General features: G+C 35.0%; 1 protein-coding gene across 2 annotated transcripts in view; it reads left to right on the top strand.

Moving 5' to 3' along the window:
- The first annotated feature begins 1,269 nt into the window (after positions 1-1,269).
- LOC138704823 (ATPase family gene 2 protein homolog B-like) overlaps positions 1,270-14,639 on the top strand; it is a 463,635-nt gene continuing 450,265 nt past the window's right edge. The window contains exon 1 of one of the 2 annotated variants that reach the window (XM_069833114.1): positions 1,270-1,288. The gene's annotated coding sequence lies outside the window, so the exon portion shown is untranslated. The remainder of the gene's footprint in view (positions 1,289-14,639) is intronic. The other variant, XM_069833110.1, reaches the window with a different exon arrangement.

Here is a 14,639-nt window from a genome sequence, read left to right as displayed (position 1 = left end):
CTCCAGAATCCCCTCCTGTACTTCTGGAGTTGTAGATCTTGGTCGTCCCCTTCCCAAACCAGGAGAGTTAAATTTTCCATACTCGCACAGACGGTAATGGAGACGTACAAATGTCTTCCGATCTGGACATAGTCGCTGTGGGTACCTCTCTCTCCTGGTACAAACGACGAGCCAGCGCAGCATTGCCGTCCGCCTTACCGTACATGAAGTGTATCTCTGCCAGCTCTTGATTTGAATACATGTCGCACAGTCTAACGCCTACACAACACTGACTGTAACCTTCGCCTCGGAATGAACTGTCAGAGTGCCCTCTTAATGTCTCCTTTGACGGCAACGACCTGCGGAAAGAAAAACGTTCCGGTGAATTTCAATGTTGTCAAGGCCATCGGAAATAAGGCATTTCCGGACACATGTTGTAAAGAACTATTTTGATTGTTTACATGTGGGAAATACATACCTGAAATTATACTCCGTATTTTTGAAACACCCTGTAATTATTACTTGGATTATTTATTGTTGTTTCAATAAGGAATTGAATTGAAGTGTATGTATATATATATGTTTCACTGTGTTTTTTTCTTTCATAGCTTACACTTATTATTATTAATTTGGTATGAAATTAGATTAGTTGTAATTGTGATAATTAATGATAGCGGTAGTAATAATAATAACTGTTGCTTTAGTATTTTATTATTAGTAGTATTCTTTTTGTTTTCTTTGAAGATTCAAACTGTGCATAGTTATAGCACGAATGATCGTACGGGCTCGTGCGAAGGATCTTGTGTACATGAGTTTGTATAATTGTGTATCAATAAATGCACTTCGTTCATTCATGTGTAGGGTACAAGGTCATTGTCAATGGCATACATGTTTAGTCGAAATGTCAACAAATAATTAGACTACCGGTACTATCAATTTTGAAAACATGGTGTTTTACAAAATTACAATTATAATAAGAAATAATTCAAGTTCACTACACATTTTGTTCACTACCACCGATATCCACAGTCTACATCAGGCATGTCAAGCTCAGCCACTGGTGCAGCTGCCACAGGTTTGCCACGAGCTCGGGCCCAGGGCAGTCGCTGCTTGGCAGTCATAGCTGTAGGTTGTTAGAGAGAAGCACATCTGGTCTATACTGTTTGGATACATCAGTGAGTGTCTACTAGATATAATGAATAACATAACCAAGCTAATTCGTACCAATACAATACAAGTGGTGTTTAATAAAGAGGATCCAAGGCCGTCTACTGTAGAAATTCATACGTGGTTGGATGAGAAGCTTAAGGTACGTGAAAGTGACATACAAACTTTGCAATTGGTCGCGAAACAGTATGCAGTATATATAAAATGTAAGTCTGCCGTTCTTTACGAATAATATTTACAACATAATGGTGAATCTAACTTCGATATTAATAAATGGTACAACAATTAGTCAGTATAGGTTCAGCAGAACAAGATTGTCATAATTAGAGTAATGAATGTGCCTCCGGAAATATCTAACGAGCGGATTACAAATGTACTCGCACACTATGGTAAAATACACAGTATTTAAAATGAAAGATGGTCTTCACAGTATAGAATTCAATTTGAAACCGGAATTAGAATAGTGAAAATGTCTATGGACAAACACATTCCAGTTACGTTACTGATAACAAATTAGTATGAGACATACTCGTATTTATCGTATCATGGACAAGAACAGACGTGTTTCTTTTGTGGTAGTAGTGAGCATCTAAAATAAAATTTCCCGAATCGTTTTGTAAGGAAAATTCCGGCAGCACCGCGTACTCAATTGCTGATGAGTGATTTATTTCAAGATCAACATGCTTAATCAAAAAACCGTAACACGAAGTCTTCGATGTCAATAACCAACGCTGACGCCAACACACAGATTGTGCAACCAATACATCTAACAAAATTTGTTATTATTTAATAATCCTGATGATTTGCACAATAATTCTGGGAAACATACGTTACAGGAGAGCACAATCCACTTTATAGACTGTAGTGAGAAAGTAGATGTCATGGGTGGGACTGACGAACGGGAAGAAGGTATGCAGCGATCATGAAGACAGTAATGTTCCGAATAGCAAGAGGGAAGATGAACGGCAGCAGCAATCTAAAATAACATCTAAGAAACCTAGTTTGGTTCCTGATTCGGAAACTGAAACAGATGAACAAGGGATAGATATCGGACTACACGCACAACCAGAAAAGAAACTGCGAATGGATCATGGAGTGATTACAAAAGAATGTAGGTCCTACGATGGATGTCCAACCTACCATAACGAACAAAATACTGAGATACGGCATACAGATGGTGATGTGGTGTTGTAGACAGACAAATAATTTAATAATTCAGTGACTACGGAAGAAAATTCCGTGCTGAATAAATCCTACAGCAAGAGACCATCAAATTGGAATGACGAGATGGCTGATGAAGTGGAAGAAGACGGAGAACGTACAACACCAACTGTAAGGTAGAATAATGCAGTTCTAAAACAAGGTCTCAACGTAATATCCGAGTACACCCTTTTCGAGAAGAGAAGAGTAAAGGCTGGTTCACAATAAACCGGAAACGAAAATCGAAACGAAAACGAGAATGGTAAAATAGTTAAAATGTGTACATTTAAATGTGAGCATTTACAATTAACGAAAAGCTTGCCGGAGCCCGGGATCGGGAACGGAGAGTTGGCCAAGTTTCAACTTTGGCGTTCACGTTTCCGATCACAGCCCATTAGATTCATTCTATTGCCATCTAAAAGCTATTTTGTCGTCGTATATTTTGTAGCAAGAAGACCGTGATATAACCTATGCATTATATTGTTCTGTGCTGTGCATCATGGAGCAAGTTTTATTTGATTAGATTCTAATATTGAGTGTTGAGGAAAATTCTCACTTTTACGATAAGCGGCGCGCCTCGTATAAAGATGAGAAAATGAAGGAGAATACGTGGCTTTCAATAGCTGCATCTTTGAACACGATCGTAAGTGAATCATATTTTATTACTGTATTGGTTGTATTACACATTACATATTCATGCTTCAATTCAATAACTACTGTTGTGTTCATTTTTGTTCTATTACAAATGTTTCTTCACTAATTATTTTACGTTATGGTAGACTTAAAATAGATTGTGATAATAAAGATGCATGGGCATATTTATAGTACCGTACCTAATGAAATGTTTCAGTTGAAATTTCGAAGTTAGTTAATCTGTGTTTATGTTGGCTGCCTTGTGCTCATGAGAGAACGCCATTGGTCAATTATGCACAAATATCATCAGAATGCGTAATATCGACTTTACATATCGTTACTGACATGCATATCGATATGCATAGTCGTCTACGTTCTCGGTTTATTGTGAATCAAAAATTTTCATATCCACGTCCTCTGCTTTTCATTTTCATTCTGGTTCTCGTTCCCAGTTTATTGTGAACCAGCCTTAAATTGGATTTTCCATTAATACCAAATGACAGAACGCCGAATATATAGTACTCTGTCGTTTACGTGTTTACTTGCCATTATGATTTTAGTAGCCGCTATTAATTTTTATCATTCTACATCACCTACGAAACTTGCGGCCAAGACATTGATGTAGGCCTACTCTTTTTACAAAGAGTTTCCATTACAGATTTTTCTGTTATAAATAACTATAATACGTATGTTAATACAGAAGTGGACAATTTAGGAACTGCTATTCTTACGAAAAGTGAGAAATTTTGTCGACTAGACCCTACTACGTATTTCCATTTTTGTACTCTGAATATTATTTTTTCTTTGTTCGTGCTAAAAACATATGCTGTTGCCACGGTAAATCTAAATGGTAATGTATCACCTATAAAGTTTAAAATGTTATAAAAATGTCTGCAGTTAAATGATATTGACATCTTATTCCTATAGGAAGCAAAAACGTCTGATTTTTCGATGATTTTAAATTATAATTACAGCGTATGTGCATAGAGGTACAGAAGGTCTAGGTACTGCAATTTTAACCAAATCAGGTTTTACATTAGAATAAATTGAAAAACGTCCGTCTGGTAGGGGATCAGTACTTAGCATATATCAACAACATCTCTTTGTTAATATAAAATTCGTCTGCTTTACGTCATCTGCCCCGAGTCTGATATCGTGCTCTGTGTAGGTTTATGGTGACATTGAGTTTGACATCACTGGTCTACATAATTTTGGTAGTTTATATCATTTACACCCGTAACCAATAACTGTCTGACCAGAACCAGATTTTTTACTTGTTAAATATTTATTTTAAAATATTATACGAAAACAAAACTCCATATGAAACCAATTAATAGTTTTATAATATCTTCGTATTGTTTGATTTGAACTCGGCACGATGTTCTCGGCCTGCTACGCAATCACAGATCATAGCACTATACAGCAGATGCGACAGTCATTCGCTCTCATCTCTTTCTTTCATTAAGTTGCTCTGCTTCTCTCTCGCTGCTCGCTTAGTGCTTTCGGCCCGCTGTATTTGAAGAGAAACGCAACAGTGCATTAAGAAAAGTTTGGTTACTTATTATACAACAGTCATGTCAATTGATGCCCATAGGGGCAAGCGCGCGCTTTAGAGCTCAGAAGAGCCTAAGCGCTTTACAGCGGAAAGGAAAGAGACAGACGAAAGAGGTACTATATGCCGCTTGGTCGAGCTATATACAGGGATGGCCAGCACTGATTCAATAGATAAAGGGAAGAGAATTTATTAAAACTGTATGCATGTTAATTTTTAGATTTGTCTGGGAAGTATAAGTACATTCTAAGAATGTAAGTTTTAATTTTAATGCTCATTTTTCAAAGGTTTGTTTTTTTTTTATTCAAAAGGAATATTTTTTTTCAACTTTCTTTTATAGAAAAGTGAAATTTTCAGATGTAGGCCTATTTATTCAGTAGCCTTATAGGTACTGAAATCTAATATACTGTAAATAGTATTACTGAAGATAGTGTATTACAAATTTTGAAAACATTCGCATGGAAAATGTTTGTAAGGAAATGAATTAACAAAGCAACTACTGTTACATCATAAACAAAAGATATATGCCCATGTGTTGTAAAATTGTCAGCTGTATAGCTTCAGCAGATTTCGAGAAAATAATTTAATATTCTGATGATAGGAAGTTGCTCACCAATATCACCTTAAAAGCATAATGCAATAAGTGTTTTGTTACGGAATATTAGTTACACTTAAAACATATACGGTACCTAGGTAACTATGCTTTGTACTATAATGTTGTTTTGATTAGTTCATTGATTACTTTTATAAGGCTAAAGATACCATCAATATCAATTCCAACTTATCATGTCATACTCAATCTCTTTATTGGGATATCACTTTCTTTATGAATGATGTGTTTCATACACTTAGTACAGTATAGTTGTACTACTATGGAATTTATGTGAAGATACCTTCTTAACTCTTCATTATGTTATTGACATTTGAAACACAACTGCAATATTAAAAAATTGGTGTTAGTACTTTTGTTTTACAGACAAAGTAGATAATATCAAACAGAAAGAAGCTATATAAAAATAACGACATAAAATTTCACGTTCCGTTTGAAGTTTGTGCACCATTGTTTTCTTAATCCAACAGGTTGCTTATTCATATACACAACCCTTCCTCTTTCCATACTTAGCGCTTGATGCCCACACACGACGTCAAGGTCAGAAAAATGCGCTTGCTTTGACATCACTGTTATACAATATAAAAATGATATGGATTTATTAATTCATAATGTTCTGCCCAAGGACAGGTCTTTCACTGCAAACCCAACATTCTCCAATCTTGCCTATTTCCCGCCTTCCTCATAGTCTCCGCATACGATCCATATGTCTTAATGTTGTCTGTCATCTGATATCTTTTTCTGTCCCTACATTTTTTCCCGTTCACCATTCCTTCCAGTACATCCTTCAATAGGCTGTTTCTTCTTAGCCAGTAACTCAGACAATGCCTTCTTATAAATAAGTAATTCAGATACGTAGTGCAGTCATATTCATGTAACTATCAATTGAGAATTTATTATTGAAGTACAAATTTTACTTAAAGTTTATAAAGAATAAAATTGTAAACAATAGCCTAATGTTTTCGGTACTCGCTTGATAAATGTTTTAAACTTACCAGTAGCAAAGCTTAACGTTACCATCATTGTGACAGAGCAGACTGATTCCGACGAATTCCAATAAAGTTAACACAATCGGTGAATTAATAATAATAATAATAATAATAATAATAATAATAATAATAATAATAATAATAATAATAATAATAATAATAATAATAATAATAATAATATCATATTTAAGATGAATTTTTTTTTAATTCTTGCTTATTTCAGGACTAATCTAGCATAGTTCTGCATGTGTAATTTTTAACATGTTCTGGAATTTTTAAAGATACCTGTATGTTTTGATTTCGTCCCAGTTTTACAATGTAGCTATTTTTACACGAAAATAGCTATTTATGTATCAAGTACGCAAACTAAGGCTTTAGGGGAGGAATGAAGTATTTTTAGACGAGGCGTAAGCCGAGTCCAAAATACGGGATGAGTCCGTTAAAGGTTTTGCGTACGTGGTGCATACAAAAGTTTTGAGTAAAAGCCCTCTAAATTATATGAAATAAAATAAAGTAAAAGTAAATATAAATACAATATATGTATAAAAGACATAGTCAGTCAATTGTCATATTCTCACTGTCGTCTATAAAAATAATGAAACTATGTTGGCATATTGAAACCCTGTTAAAGTTGGTATGATTGTCACTGCCGTCTGAATCCGAATCTCGTACGAAACGGATATATACGTAGACTGCGGTGCGTATTCTGAGCACTTGTTTCTAAACAACAATACCTACGAACTAGTTTATTTATGAAAGGCTTTATCTAGTTTTGTGAAAAACATAGATAATAAAACATAATGAAGCAATGTTGAGTTATATTTATTGTTATATGATGAACTGTTTTGTTAATACACTGGTAAAGTTTCTGATAAACATAATGAATTAATGTTGGCTTGTATTTGTTGTTATGTGATGAAGCATTTTGTTTAAAACTCTGTTAAAGTTGGTATGACGATTGTCACTGCCGTCTGGATCCGAATGTTGGCTATGTACGAATACGGGTTTAGACGGCGTTGCATTGATTTTGCTTAAGGGTATATGTACATGAACGACTACAAATATTATCAGAAATTGCAGGTTCTAAATTTCTAAATTTTTTTAATAAAATGAACTCACAATTAGACAAAAATTACAAGGTACCACAACAAGACTTATTAGAACTTAAATATCTGATAAAAGTATAAAAAGGTTACTAATAATCACTAGTCGACAAAAATGAACTTTTTTTTTTCACAAGAAGTAAAATAACATTTTCTAGAAGAATATTTCGTGCTGAATTCAAATATAATTTCAGTTTTTCCCCATCGAGCAGGAGTTTTGTATGATATTCATTTGAATTTTTATAATATTCTAAAAAAATCTGTAACTAGCTATCTCACTCAACATTATAACTACTCATTCTGACTTACCTAGCAAGTGGTAGATAGTGATTTTCGGGCATATTTTGCATCTGGAACGTCTCTCTTCTTGGTCCAACAGTAGTCAGCCAGCATATTGGAACTCCACTTGCCTTGGTACCTCTTTTCCATAGTAGAAATTTGCTGATGAAAACGCTCACCGTGCTCATCGCTGACAGCTCCAAGATTTTCGGGAAAGAAGTCCAAGTGAGAGTCCAAGAAGTGAATTTTTAAAGACATGTTGCATCCCATAGCTTTATAAGAATGCAGAAGATCAGTCACTATGTCACGATAGTTTTCTGCTTTATGGTTTCCAAGAAAATTGAAACATAAACTTTTGAAAGACTGCCAGGCTGCTTTCTCCAGTGGATTTAACAGTCCTTCGAAATGATCATCACCCATTAATGATCGGATTTCTGGTCCTATAAAAATTCCTTCTTTCAGTTTAGTATCACTGACTTTGGGGAATTTCGATTTCAAGTACAAGAATCCATCAGACTGTTTATCCATAGCTTTGACAAAATTTTTCATTACTCCTAACTTAATATGCAATGGAGGTAACAATATTTTTTCAGGATTCACTAAAAGGACATGTGACACATTTTTCTGGCCAGGGATATGAGATTCACGTTTAGGCCATGATTTTGTAACATAGTGAGACTTCCTATCTCTGCTGTCCCAGAGGCACAAAAAACAGCAAAATTTGGTGAACCCAAGTTGCAAACCAAGCAATAAAGCAATGACCTTTAAATCACCACAGATATACCATTCATATTTTCCATATTGTATTTTCTCTAGAATTATTTTCATATTTTGATATGTCTCTTTCATATCAGCGGCATGCGCTACAGGTATTGATGGAAGTTCATTGCCAATATGTAGCAGCACAGCCTTCAAACTAACTTCAGACGAATCTATGAATAGTCGCCACTCATCTGGCAAGTGTTGAAGCCCAAGAGTTTCCATAACTGAACAAATATCATTACAGAACACAATACCATTTTCTTCAGAGAAGCAGTCCTTGAAATCACTATGGCGGCCACGATAACTACATATTCTTACGTCTTTTTGGAGTAGATTCCACCCTTTGAGTCTGGAAGCTAAACCTTCAGCTTGCTGTTTAGACAGATTTAAATCCCGAACCAGGTCATTAAGGTCTTTCTGATTGGGAAAGTATGGTTCTGATGAATAGGTATTGGCTTCAAATGTAGGATCATTTTTATTTCCATCTGAAGCATTTTCAGTTTCAGTTAAGTCAGTTATTACCTAAGGTCGTATCGGCATATACTGGTACAGGGAACTGTTTATTGTGTAAGAAAGATCTTATTGCAGATTTCAAATAAGGATACTTAATTGTATGTTTTGTTTTAGATGTGATTCCTGTAATATTTGTCAAACAGAAATAACAATCACTTAAATGATCCTTCGATTCCCTCCAAATCATAGGAATTGCAAATGGCATACGATGTGTACCCTTTTTCCATCCAGTCAGCAATCTAACACACGAAACACAGCATGTATTTGGGGCCCAGCTCTTATCAAAATCACCAGCCTGACAGCCAAAGTAAAGTTGATAACACTTCTTTACAAGTAGGGTCAAATGTCGCCTCTGAGACTTGAAGGTCAGCTCACCACAAATATAACAGGAGCTGTCTACATGATTTACACACTTTCTTGGCATGACGAACAACACTAAGCACTAAAACACTACATACACAATACACTTCCGAAAAGAAAGGAAGGAACTATTTCACTACTGAACAAACTCATGGCCAGCTCGATACTGATACATCATAATGCCAGATGAACAGGTCTGAGCATGTCCAAACATGAATGAACCTGCACAGGATTGTTTTATGGTGCTTCAGCATAATATTACAAATCATTTCCTTAAATACAGCTTGGATAAAATCGCTACATATGAGGTAACGGTTCCTATGACAGGTCAAAGAAAACGCTAAAATCCGATTTTAAAAAGTAGCTGTCACAAAAAAACTGTGCCTGATGGAAACATTCTGACTACATATCTGAATTCAGTATGAAAAACTGCACTAGAATCACTAATCAGATTTCTTGTGAAGAAAACCTTGTCGACCAGTGTAATACTTTTCAAATCAGTTATATCAAAGTATGGAAAAAAAAAAAAACAAAACAAAAAATTCTGCAGTTACATCATTTGGTAACCATAACATTATTATGGTCTCTGTGACATCTTTAATATTTTTCCTGCATGTAATAAACACTTATTTCTGAAAAGTAGACTACTCTCAGACATGTAGCCTTGTTTTTTTGATACAATTAATTTTTTTATTTCTCCTATATAAAAAATATTAAAATTTACATAATGTTTTGTAACCTAATTTTTCTGTTTTCAAAGAAATGGGCATTATTGTAGTCTACCTTTTGCATAAATGCATGTTAAATCAGTGTACAAAATTTCAGAATTTTCTCTCTAATGGTTGTGAAATAATATATGTGATAATGTTCAAATTTTGGAAAATTTCATTTAAAGTAAAAATTGAATTCTAAAAAAATATTATTAGTAACTTTTTATACTTTTATCAGATATTTAAGTCCTACTAAGTCTTGTTGTGGTACCTTGTAATTTTTGTCCAAGTGTGAGTTCATTTCCTTATAAAAAATTTGAAATTTAGAGCCTGCATTTTCTGATAATATTTGTGGTTGTTCACGTACATATTCCCTTAAATCACCGCTAAAGGTTGCCATGACTACTTTAACAGCTTAGGCAGCTAAAGGTCAGTTTTTCGGACTGATAACCAGGCTTCTCATTTTTGTCACACTGAATTCATCAAGAAATATAGCCTTATACGGAGAGAGTTCAAATGTCTGGCACTCACTGCATAAGTGGCGGCACAGTAACCATTCTTTTTCTGGAACTTTTCCAAGAGTTTTGTTTCCAAGAAAGTTCTAGTTTCAAAGAACAGTTCAGAAATAACAGCAAGTGTCTGACATAACTTAATAATCACCAAAATTTTATATTGTTTCGGAACTAGTTCCGTTTTCAAAAATCTTAGATCACAATGCAATTCGAACCACGATAGCTGTTTCAGTCAGGTGTAACAGTAATTTATACAAACCATAAAACATAGCAATAATTTGATCATTCCTCCTGTTAAATAAGGGATACTACTACTACTACTACTACTACAACTACAACTACAACTACAACTACTACTACTACTACAACTACAACTACTACTACTACTACTACCACCACCACCACCACCACCACCACCACTACGTGATGTTAGTCTCTATTAAAGCTTTCTAATTTATTTGTAATAAACATTGAGATTAGTTGGGCTACATTTGCACTGTTGTTACCGCAGTCATTCATTCATAGTGTTTTGCTCAAGGGCAGGTATTTCACTGCAAATCCAGCATTCTCCAGTCTTTCTATTTTCTGCCTTCTTCTTAGTCTCCGCATATGATCCATATAATATCTTAATGTCGTCTATCATCTGATATCTTCTTCTGCCCCAAACTCTTCTCCCGTTCACCATTCCTTCCAGTGTATCCTTCAGAAGGCAGATATTATGTTACAATATACAAATTTTATAACACAATGCGGTATATAAATTTGTGTAATTTTTTTCATTTTATGTAGTAAAACAGTGACTTTGAAATAATAATAATAATAATAATAATAATAATAATAATAATAATAATAATAATAATAATAATAATAATAGGCACAATCTCACAATTTGATTTTCTTTTCATTCTTATTGCTATATTAATAGCAAACAATGTAACTGAAGCTGATTCGCCAATCAGATTGATTATTTAATATTGAAACGCGCCCTGCAAATTCATTGTAGTAAAAAATTTCGCTCTCCTTCAAACATACTCAATTCTGAAGGAACTACTGTACACCCAAGGAGAACATTTAGGCTGGAACTGTTATGGTCTCTGAGAGAGTATCTGGAGTGTTCCAGACAAGATAGTTGGACCGTACGTTACACAGTACTCCAGTTCCTATGAGAAAAATTCTTTCAGAAACTCCTACTATTATTTTGGAACAGAGTGTTCCGACCTATAGTTCTTTTTCTGGAACTGTTATTTTCTCGAAACTGTTTCGAAAGTACTGTCATGTTATTTTTCCCCATCTCTATCATAGACCCATCTACTGTGGATGTAGATTGTGCTCCTGCTTAGCTTCAGCTAGAAATGACAGACTGATAGTGTGATAATGAACTGAAGGTGATATACGTACTGTATAAAAACAGGAAAAAGTCTTTCTGATTTTTATTCACATTTTCCATTAGTCAGATTTCTCAGGCTTCATCGACAGACTGTGCATGTTCAGATCCACGTACATATACGAACATTGTTTTCTTTCATGAAAATAAGGAAATCCCACCACAGAACTAGCTAATTCATCTGACTACAATCTACAAAATTTTCTCAGTTCATGCACTGGCCAGATCATAGTGCATAATATTGAGCAATCAGTAGGCAATAAAGGGGCTAAAAATCTCGTAAAATTAGCATTACAGAAGATCAGGAAATATTTTTACTAATGGTCATGCATTAACACAATGAAAATAAAAAAAGAGAAATTTAAAATGCAGTATAATATCTAGTTTTATTCAGCTTTCATTTCATCCCTAACATATCAACCAATTGCTTTCATAAATGTGTTGTTGTTGTTGTTGTTATCTAATGCCGGGCTTTGGCAACGAAGCCATTAGCGTTCTTGCTCTCCAATATTTCTCTGTGGTGGATCCATCAGGTAGAACTTCACAGGTTATGAGATGATCTTCAGTCATTTCTTCTTCTTTATTGCACAGAGGGCAATTTGGATTTGTGTAAATTCCTATTTTATTCAAGTGTTTGGCCAAATAATCGTGTTCTGTAAGCAGTCTGAATTTTTGCTACTGCAGATTTACGTGGGATTTCTGGAATAATTTGTTTTTTTTTATTAAAATGCTCCATTTTTTATCTTTGGCTTTGGTACATAGTGCTTGGTTTTGCTTGATTTTATATTTATTTTTAATTAGTCTTTTGATTGATGTAAAAGGGTATTTGTATTCTGAATTAAATTGGATCCTTTCATAAATGTAAATACCAGTATTAGGCATTCACATTACTTTAAGTTTAATTTGATCAGTATGAGAAACATTATCACGAAAAAGCAGCCACCATCGCCGCGGCAGCGAAACACGAGCGCAGCGGGCTTCAGAGCTGCCTGAGATGACGTCACAGGGCATAGAGTTGACGACCTCTAATGTATCTCTTACAGCAAGAAACAATTGCAAATGTTCCGTATGTTTTTAGTGCCACAGTGAATTTGAATATCACGTAGTCTCTCTACCTTCAGTTACACTTTGCACACTATACAGGATATGTTACCATTACTTACTTACTTACATAGTTACTGGCCTTTAACGAACCCGGAGGTTCATTGCCGCCCTCACATAAGCCCGCCATCAGTCCCTATCCTGAGCAACATTAATCCATTCTCTATCAACATATCCCACCTCCCTTAAATGAATTTTTATATTATCTTCCCATCTACGTCTCGGCCTCCCTAGAGGTCTTCTTCCCTCCGGTCTCCCAACTAACACTCTATATGCATTTCTGGATTCGCCCATACGTGCTACATGCCCTGCCCATCTCAAACGTCTGGATTTAATGTTCCTAATTATGTCAGGTGAAGAATACAATGCGTGAGTTCTGTGTTGTCTAACTTTCTCCAATCTCCTGTAACTTCATCCCTCTTAGCCCCAAATATTTTCCTGAGAACCTTATTCTCAAACACCCTTAACCTATGTTCCTCTCTCAACGTGAGAGTCCAAGTTTCACAACCATTAAGAACAACCGGTAATATAATTGTTTTATAAATTCTAACTTTCAGATTTTTTGACAGCAGACTGGATGATAAAAGCTTCTCAACCGAATAATAACACACATTTCCCATATTTATTCTGTGTTTAATTTCCTCCCGAGTATCATTTATACTTGTTACTGTTGCTCCAAGATATTTGAACTTCTCCACCTTTTCGAAAGATAAATTTCCAATTTTTATATTGCCATTTCGCACAATATTCCCGTCACGAGACATAATCATATACTTTGTCCTTTCAGGATTTACTTCCAAACCTATTTCTTTACTTGCTTACAGTAAAATCCTCGTGTTTTCCCTAATCGTTTGTGGATTTTCTCCGAACATATTCACGTCATCCCCATAGACAAGCAGCTGATGTAACCCGTTCAATTCCAAATCCTCTCTGTTATCCTGGACTTTCCTAATGGCATACTCTAGAGCAAAGTTAAAAAGCAAAGGTGATAGTGCATCTCCTTGCTTTAGCCCACAGTGAATTGGAAATGCATCTGACAGAAATTGACCTATACGAACTCTGCTGTACGTTTCACTGAGTCACATTTTAATTAATCGAACTAGTTTCTTGGGAATACCAAATTCAATAAGAATATCATATACAACTTCTCTCTTAACCGAGTCATATGCCTGTTTGAAATCTATGAATAACTGATGCACTGTACCCTTATACTCCCATTTTTTCTCCATTATCTGTCGAATGCAAAATATCTGGTCAATAGTTGATCTATTACGCCTAAAACCACACTGATGATCCCTAATAATTTCATCTACATATGGAGTTAATCTTCTCAAAAGAATATTGGACAAAATTTTGTACGACGTCAACAAAAGTGATATATATGTTACCATTCCTTACACAAAAATAATAATTTCCAAATTCCGAAATAAACAACTGCAGTGTAGATATTTGTGGCTGCATCTGTCTCCTGGTGCATCACCTCTATGACTGAACGAGATCACAATGAACTTATCGACATACAAACATACGTAACAACGTGCGCTCTTACATAACACAAGTCAGAATTGATAGAAGTCTTGTAAAGTACTTGTGCCTTTGACTGACGTCATTACTGTATGAGGAAAAATTACTTCATCCAATATACCTCTTGTGACAAACATGCGAAGCTTGCTGATAACAATCCGTAAAGCAACTATTTTAGAGAGCTGGTACTAACAAATTATTTTTTTTTTATTTTTTTACTATTCTATAATCCAGGCCTGCACAAGGTTTGCGCTCTCCGAG

Source organism: Periplaneta americana, chromosome 8 (assembly GCF_040183065.1).
Source record: "Periplaneta americana isolate PAMFEO1 chromosome 8, P.americana_PAMFEO1_priV1, whole genome shotgun sequence".
In the NCBI taxonomy this organism is placed as follows: Eukaryota; Metazoa; Arthropoda; class Insecta; order Blattodea; family Blattidae; genus Periplaneta; species Periplaneta americana.
This window is presented reverse-complemented; position numbering and strand designations above follow the sequence as displayed.